Source organism: Vitis vinifera, chromosome 19, assembly GCF_030704535.1.
Source record: "Vitis vinifera cultivar Pinot Noir 40024 chromosome 19, ASM3070453v1".
NCBI classification, from domain to species: Eukaryota; Viridiplantae; Streptophyta; class Magnoliopsida; order Vitales; family Vitaceae; genus Vitis; species Vitis vinifera.
The window spans coordinates 711,680-720,380 of record NC_081823.1 but is presented as its reverse complement, the minus strand read 5'-3'; the positions used below and the strand labels follow the sequence as shown (position 1 = coordinate 720,380).

General features: G+C 36.4%; 1 long non-coding RNA gene across 1 annotated transcript; it reads right to left on the bottom strand.

The window, feature by feature from the left end:
• Positions 1-510: 510 nt before the first annotated feature.
• Positions 511-874, bottom strand: LOC104877484 (uncharacterized). Its single transcript, XR_784568.3, has 3 exons — positions 825-874; positions 655-726; positions 511-576 (listed from the first exon to the last, which is right to left on the bottom strand). It is a non-coding gene; the product is annotated as an uncharacterized LOC104877484 (long non-coding RNA).
• Positions 875-8,701: the final 7,827 nt, after the last annotated feature.

The following is an 8,701-nucleotide window of genomic DNA, read 5'->3' as shown; positions in this document are numbered from 1 at the left end:
TTTGTAACTGCCCTTTTGTAGGCAAAGCCCATAATACTTGAGTCAGTTAGGAGCAACACGAGCTGTTTGGTAGAATTCTGGGCCGATTATTTTCAGAGATGTTACAGTTTGTCAAGTTTGGTCCAGTTCCCAATTAAATCAGGTATTTTCCCAGATAAATTATTCCCATCTATCCTACTGCAAGAGGTATATGGAGTTCAGAAAAACTTGGCATAAAAAAACAAATAAAAACAAAAATAAAATTCCCGGATAATCATATCACTTGCAAATCAGTTAAATTCTTCAGATTGCGAAAATTTTGCGGTATCCTTCCTGTAAAATTGTTTCAGAGAGAAGGCTGCAGAAGCAAAAATAGATAATCCTATGAATTCCCTGGAAAAGATATTTTTGCTAGTAGTAGGATTTTAATCCAACCTTTCTATATTTCAGATAATAAAATATAATCTAAAATAAAATAATAATAATTAGCACATAGAGAAAAAGGAAAAAGAACAACAGTCTTACAGTCTCCTCAAACGGCCCAAATTTCCAAGGTTTTCATTAAGTGGTCCTTCTAGTTGATTATCTTCCAAGATCCTGGGAAAGACAATTTGAACTGGTCAAGTTTCAGCGTTCATTACTCTAATAGACACAAAATTCTGTTTCATGACTCACAGCTCCTCAAGTGTAGCAATATCACCGATTTCCTTAGGAATTGATCCAGATAGACGGTTCCCCAAAAGGGACCTGCAGAATTCCAAAAGGTACAGATTTGCCAACTAGTAACTGCTCAGTAAATTGCTGAAAAAGAAAAGTCCTCACAGATGCAAATAATAAGAACTTACAGGTTAACAAGAGGAAGCCGAGAGAAACTTGTAGGTATTGATCCATTGAAATAGTTGCAGGTGAGATCACTGTTCATAAAAAAAGAACCTGCCTTAGAATCTATTATCTTCACAAGATCACTAAATAAAAAGAAACCAATCAGGTGGTTGGCATCTGTGGCAGCATTCGTGTAACTATAAAAGATTAAGAAGACTAGACGCCATGTTCTAAGAAAATTGTACGTGTATGAATGTTTCCAATGGGCTGATGTTCTGTTCTAATTGAAATGCAACAATAACTTCATTATCATAGAATGTTCAAATCGATCTCTGTAGCTTAGTGACATTGCTAAACCCAATTAGTAGGGATTAAGGTTTTGATGAGTTGAGAAATTTGTTTGACAAATTAAATAAACAAATTCAAAATCAAACTCAATGAACCACCAAGGCTAACAAATCATTTTCTCAATTGACTTCCCAACGTAGAGAAACATATGTCACTTACAGTTCTTGCAGATACTTAAGACTTCCAAATTCAGCAGGTAAAACTCCAGTCAAATTAAGACCCTTCAGCTGGCTATAATTCAGAAAATGAAGCAAAAAGAATAAGAGAAGGAAAAATAAAATTAATACACAAGAAAAAATAACTTGGTAGTTGCCTTAATATACTCAGGCCAAATATGATACAGTTACAAACAAAGATTTGATTTGATTTTCAAAAATTGGAACAGTCAAAGTAGTGACATGAAGTCTACTAATTAAGGTAAAAGATCATCAAAGTTTTGGTCTAAAAAGGAGTTTTGTCCATCCCAATAGCACATACTTACACAACTGTCTAATCTGCTGGTTACATACATTTAAGCAATATATGTCAGCCCATTTGCGAATGATTTATATAAATTTTACATACCCTAATGCTTGTATTACTGAAGAAGAAGAAAAGAAAGCCATACATGTTTGTCACATGGCAAACAGTGGAGTTGACGAAAGTGCAGTTGCAGGTGACAAGGCTTCGAATCTTTGATGTGATGTTTACATTGAAGTCTCGACCCTTTCTGCAAGAAGACTGGCTGACACTCCAATAGGTGTTATTTAATTTCGCAGATATATTTAATTTGGAGGATATTGTGTTAAGAGCTTGCACTGTCACAAAGAAAGTATAAAATGCTCAGTAATGTGCATTAATAAATGTAAAAAGAATGATCAGTGATAATGCAGATTATAATCCTCTAATCAATTTCAATCTTAAAGCAACTTATAATATTACCAAATTTTAAATTCTGTTTCTGGTAAGTAACCAAACTTCTATTAGGAGAAGCCAATAATTTATGCTGTGTGGATTTGACTTGCATATATGTTCCTACTTCCTAATAGGATCTGGGGATTAGAAAGTTAGGAAGTAAAGAAAAGCATCCATGGTATTGCTTTTTCAAACGCACTACATTAGCTGTTCTTTTCATGTCAATGACATTGTTTTTCTTGCCTTTTTACATCTATAATTAGTTGGTTTCACATTGCAATGTCACCCAAGGAATCAGTCACGTGCGCAGCCTGTGCGCGGCCTGTGCGCGACCTGTGCGCGGCCTGTGCGCGACCTGTGCGCGGCCTGTGCGCGACCTGTGCACGGCCTGTGCGCTGCCTGTGCGCTGCCTGTGCGCTGCCTATCCGCGACTTGTGCGCGTGGCCTGAGGCGCGGTTCAGGCAGCGTCGTTGAGGCACGGTTTGCGCGTTTCAGGCACGCTGGTGATGCGCTTCAGGAGCGACGTGTGCTTCCGACGCCGTTCCAGTTTAAGGTGCCACTTTAGGCATCGTGCAGGCAGCCAACGCCATGAATGGCGTAAAAAAAAAAAAAAAAGGTCTACGGGGCTTGAACCCGTGACCATGGATTAGCTCCTTAATCAATTAGGAATAGTCCTTGAACCAAGGGACTAAAGCCCATAATTTGTATTTATGCTTTAATTTATATATATAAATGTATATATGGATATGTACATGAGTTTATGCATAAATAATTTTGATTAAATTATTGTTTGTTGTATTTATTTCAAAATAAATAAAACAGGGCTTGAAGCCGTGACCATGGATTAGCTCCTTAATCAATTAGGAATAGTCCTTGAACCATTGGACTAAAGCCCATAATTTGCATTTATGCTTTAATTTATATATATAAATGTATATATGGATATGTACATGAGTTTATGCATAAATAATTTTGATTAAATTATTGTTTGTTGTATTTATTTCAAAATAAATAAATTATGTATATTTGTTGCCAAAGTAACATGTTACATAATTTTATTTGTTTTTTAAATATATAAGCATGGTATTATTGTATAAAATAATCAACCCAAAGGAGGATTATTTTAATATAATAATAAATAAAGTAATCATAAATATATGACATATAAAGTTTACCTTGCATTCGATATGTTAGTCCAAAGACAGACATATTGTTTTTTCGGTTTTATTGTTAATATTTATGAATTAATTTTGTATAAGGATACCAATTACAAGTTAATGTTTTTTGTCCAAGGACTGAATATTAATATTTGTGCTAGGTATCTTACATGATGTTTATTCATTCATGTATGTATGATGCTTATGTGACTAATTGTGAGCTTTATTATTATGAATTTAGCATCTTCTATATCTGCAAATGTTAATAACATTCCTGTGCTTAACGGCACAAATTTCAAGAAATGGAAAGAGCACGTTATAATTGTGCTCGGGTGCATGGATTTAGACTTTGCATTAAGGGAGAATCGCCCTTCAGATCTTACTAGTGCCAGCACTGCTGAGCAAAGGTCTACTATGGAAAAATGGGAACGATCCAATCGCATGAGTCTAATGATTATGAAGCACTCAATTCCAGAAGCAATAAGGGGTGCAATACCTGAGGAAACCCAAGCCAAGGCATTCTTGGACCAGATAGCAAACCGATTCGCTGCAAACGAAAAGGTTGAGACAAACACTATTCTTAGTAAGCTTGTCTCTATGCGGTATAAAGGGAAAGAGAATATCATGGAGTACATTATGGAAATGTCTAATCTTGTGACGAGACTCAAGGCACTAAAGTTAGAGTTGTCGGAAGACATACTCGTGCACTTGGTCTTGATCTCTCTACCTACACAATTCAGTCCATTCAAAATCAATTACAATACACAAAAGGAAAAATGGACTTTGAATGAGCTTATTGCTCAATGTGTGCAAGAGGAAGAGAGATTGAAGCAAGAAAAGATAAAAAGTGCTCACTTGGCTTCCACATCTCAGGGATTTGGTACCAACAAGAAAAGAAAGAGGGATAATATAGGAAAACAAACTGCAGTTTCTGGGACATCAAAGCAAAATGAGCAAAAGAAACAAGATAAAGAGATCACTTGTTTCTTTTGTAAGAAGGTTGGTCATATGAAGAAGACATGTACCAAATACGCTGCTTGGCGTGAAAAGAAAGGTACACTTCTCAACTTTGTTTGTTCAAAAATTAATTTAGCTGTAGTGCCTACTGACACTTGGTGGATAGATACGGGTGCAACTACTCACATAAGTGTCACTATACAGGGTTGCCTAAGGAGCCGAATGCCAACTGATGGTGAAAGATACATCTATGTGGGAAATGGCAACAAGGCTGCAGTCAAGGCTATTGGTCTTTTCAGATTACAGTTAGACTCTGAATGTACATTGGATTTAGAAGAGACTTTTGGAGTACCGTCGTTTAGACGGAATTTAATTTTTGTTTCATGTTTGGACAAATTTGGATATTGTTGTTCATTTGGAAATGGAATGGTTAGTCTTTATCTAAATTCAAATATTATTGGTACAGGTATTCTAACAGACAAACTATATAAATTGAACATAAAGGCCACTAATGGAAATGAAACCTTGCATTCAAGTAATTATGGCATTAAGCGAAAATTAATGAATGAGAATTCATCAATGTTATGGCACAAGCGTTTGGGTCATATTTCAAATCAACGAATACAAAGACTTGTGTCAGATGGAATTCTCGATCCACTTGATTTCTCAAACTTTCAAGTCTGTATAGAGTGCATTAAAGGAAAACAAACAAATATGAAGAAAAAGAATGCCAATAGGTGCAGTGACGTCTTGGAATTGATACATACAGACATTTGTGGTCCATTTCCTACCCCTTCTTGGAATGGACAACAATATTTTATCACTTTCATTGACGATTACTCGCGTTATGGGTATCTTTATTTGATTCATGAAAAGTCTCAGTCATTGGATGTGTTCAAGAATTTCAAAGCTGAAGTTGAGAACCAACTAAGCAAGAAAATAAAAGCCGTCAGATCTGACCATGGAGGTGAATATTATGGTAGATATGACGGATCCGGAGAACAACGTCCAGGGCCATTCGCCAAATATTTGATGGAGTGTGGTATCGTTCCTCAGTACACCATGCCAGGGACTCCGAGCCAAAATGGTGTAGTAGAGAGGCGAAACCGTACTCTTAAGGATATGGTAAGAAGTATGATTAGTCATTCCACCTTACCAGAATCACTTTGGGGCGAAGCCATTAAAACTGTAGTTTATATTTTGAATAGAGTACCAAGCAAAGCAATAGCCAAAACCCCATATGAGTTATGGACTAGCAAGAAACCTAGTATTAGACACTTGCATATCTGGGGTTGTCCAGCTGAAGCTAGGCCTTACAAGCCAAATGAAAAGAAATTGGACTCCAGAACAGTGAGCTGCTACTTTTTAGGGTATTCTAAAAGGTCAAGAGGTTTCAAATTTTATGATCCCTCAACTAGATCCTTCTTTGAAACAGGCAATGCTAAGTTCATTGAGGATGTTGAGTTAAGTGGGAGAGAGCCATTAAGAAAGGTGGTCTTTGAAGAGGAATTTGTTAATATTCCTATTATTACGACTGGACATGGTCATATTATGTTTAATGACACTATTCAGAATGTACAGTCGATAACAGGGATTCAAGACACACCTGAGATTCCTCCTGCTCAAGTTATGGAACCGATTCAAGTTCATCAAGAGGTAACTCAAGAACCTCAAGTACAAGTGCCACTAAGGAGATCCACTAGAGAAAGGAGAAGTACAATTTCAGATGATTATGTTGTATATCTCCAAGAACATGAGTTTGACATGGGTCTGGAAGACGATCCAATTTCAGTAAGTCAAGTCAAACAAAGTTCTGATTCTGAAAAGTGGATAGAAGCCATGAAGGATGAGATGAAATCAATGAAAGACAATGGTGTTTGGGACCTAGTAGAGCTGCCTAAAAGTGTAAAACCGATTGGTTGTAAATGGATTTTTAAAACCAAGCGGGATTCAAAAGGCAATATTGTTAGGTATAAGGAACGCCTAGTTGCAAAAGGTTTCACTCAAAAGGAAGACATTGATTATAAGGAGACTTTTTCACCAGTTTCATCAAAGGACTCCTTTAGAATCATCATGGCACTTGTAGCTCATTATGATTTAGAGCTACATCAAATGGACGTTAAAACTGCGTTTCTTAATGGCAACATTGATGAGACAATATACATGGTGCAACCGGAGAACTTTGAGTCTAATGATTCAAATCAACTTGTATGCAGATTAAAAAGGTCCATATATGGTTTAAAGCAAGCATCCCGACAATGGTACCGAAAGTTTGATCAGGTGATTACTTGATTTGGTTTTAAAGAGAACACCGTTGATCAATGCATATACCTTAAGTTCAGTGGGAGCAAATTTATTATCTTGGTGTTATATGTTGATGATATTCTACTTGCAAGTAGTGATGTGGGACTTTTGCATGAAACCAAGCGATTTCTGTCTAGTAAATTTGACATGAAGGATCTTGGTAATGCATCTTTTGTGTTGGGTATACAGATCCATAGGGATCGTTCAAGAGGTATACTTGGGTTATCACAAAAGGCCTACATCGATAAGGTGTTGAGTAGATTTGGCATGAGCAATTGTGCACCAGAAGACACGCCTGTAGCAAAAGGTGATAAGTTTAGTTTGCACCAATGTCCGAAAAATGAACTTGAGAAGAAAGATATGGAGAGATTTCCCTATGCCTCAGTAGTAGGAAGTCTCGTGTATGCACAAGTTTGTACGCGTCCGGATATTGCGTACATTGTTGGAATGTTAGGCAGATATTTAAGTAACCCAGGTATGGATCATTGGAAAAAGGCAAAACGGGTTATGCGGTATTTACAAAGAACTAAAGATTGCATGCTCACATACCGTAGATCAAGTCACTTAGAGATCGTGGGATATTCGGACTCCGATTTCGCGAGATGTCTTGATAGTAGGAGATCCACTTTAGGCTACATCTTCATGTTAGCTGGAGGAGTAGTTTCATGGAAAAGTGTTAAACAAACACTTATTGCTTCTTCCACCATGGAGGTAGAATTCATAGCCTGCTACGAAGCATCAAACCATGGGATATGGCTGCGGAATTTTTTCACTCAGTTACGAATAGTTGATGGGATTGAGAAATCGTTGAGAATCAACTGTGATAATAAGGCCGCATAATTATATTCTAAGAACAACCGAAGTTCGTCAAAGTCCAAACACATTGACATCAAGTTCTTGGTTGTGAAAGAAAGAGTTCAGAGTCTTCAAGTATCGATTAAACACATAAGCACAAACTCCATGATTGCGGATCCACTCACTAAGGGTTTGCCACCCAAAGTATATCATGAGCACGTCACACATACGGGTGTTGTACACATTGATGATATGTCAGAATAGTGGGAGTTTGTATCTAGATTTTGTGTTTATTCTCATGATGTGATATTATGTTGTGTTATCTGTACAGATCTTGATTTTAAAGACTATTGTATTTGAACACTCTGAATTGAAATGATGACTTTCAAAAGCAGTTTAGCATCAAGTGTTGAAAGTGGTAATTTGACTATTTTTTAGTCATAAAGTAGGACCAATTGGAAATAGACATGTTAAATATCACATTCTATGTAATTTCCATGCTACACATCCATACTTGATCCATATTGCTAATTTTGTTAATATTGTGATCATTGTTGGGTCTAGTTATAATTATAATTAACAAAGGCCGCTTTAATCCTATGTTAACTTAATTAGTAGATCGGATTGTTTAAGGATATTAAGATAGAATAGCAAGATGAGCTCGATAAAGTACCATCATGAACATTGTTTGGTAACATGTGTGGTCCAAGTGGGAGATTGTTAAGATATGGACTCACACATTCTTAATCAATGATTCATGATTAAGCTATTCGAATTATAGACATTTGATTTAATGTTCGTTTTAAGAGTATGGGTCACCTTATGTGTAGAGCCCAATGCAATCACGGGCTTTAGATGATGGGCCTAAGGCCCGTGAGGCCCAATAACCAATGGGTATGGTCCCTAAGGCAGGAGGGTATAAAAGGGCTTCGGCTTGTGTCTTTTGGGAAAAATCACATCTTTTGAAAGAACTGAACCGCTCTCTCTCTCGCTCCCATTGCTTGAGAGAATCCAGAGAAAGGTGGTGCCCTCCATCAGCCTTAGAAGATCGATACCTCTTCATCAAAAGCGTCAAAATGGATTCAGGTTGGTTCCTATCTAAAGACTGATTGTTGAATATATTTTGTATGTGTGTTTTGGTGTTAATGGAGAAGACATGAAGTTACAACATTTATTACTTTTAAAATTATTTGGAAATTAAAATGACAAGCATTTAAGTTATATTCATTAATATTTTCGACTCGACTAATCCGAGTGTATATTTACAAATTCGACTTTATTATGAGTTTAGTAAAATAAATTTGGATTGAACCTAGGACTTAGTCGAGTTTGTGAAAACAAATTTCACATATAGTTTAAGTGTTAAGATGACCATCAACTTGGCTCAAACCCTATATGCTAAACTTTAAAAAAAACAATAAAAAAACAAAAATTATATCATCAAT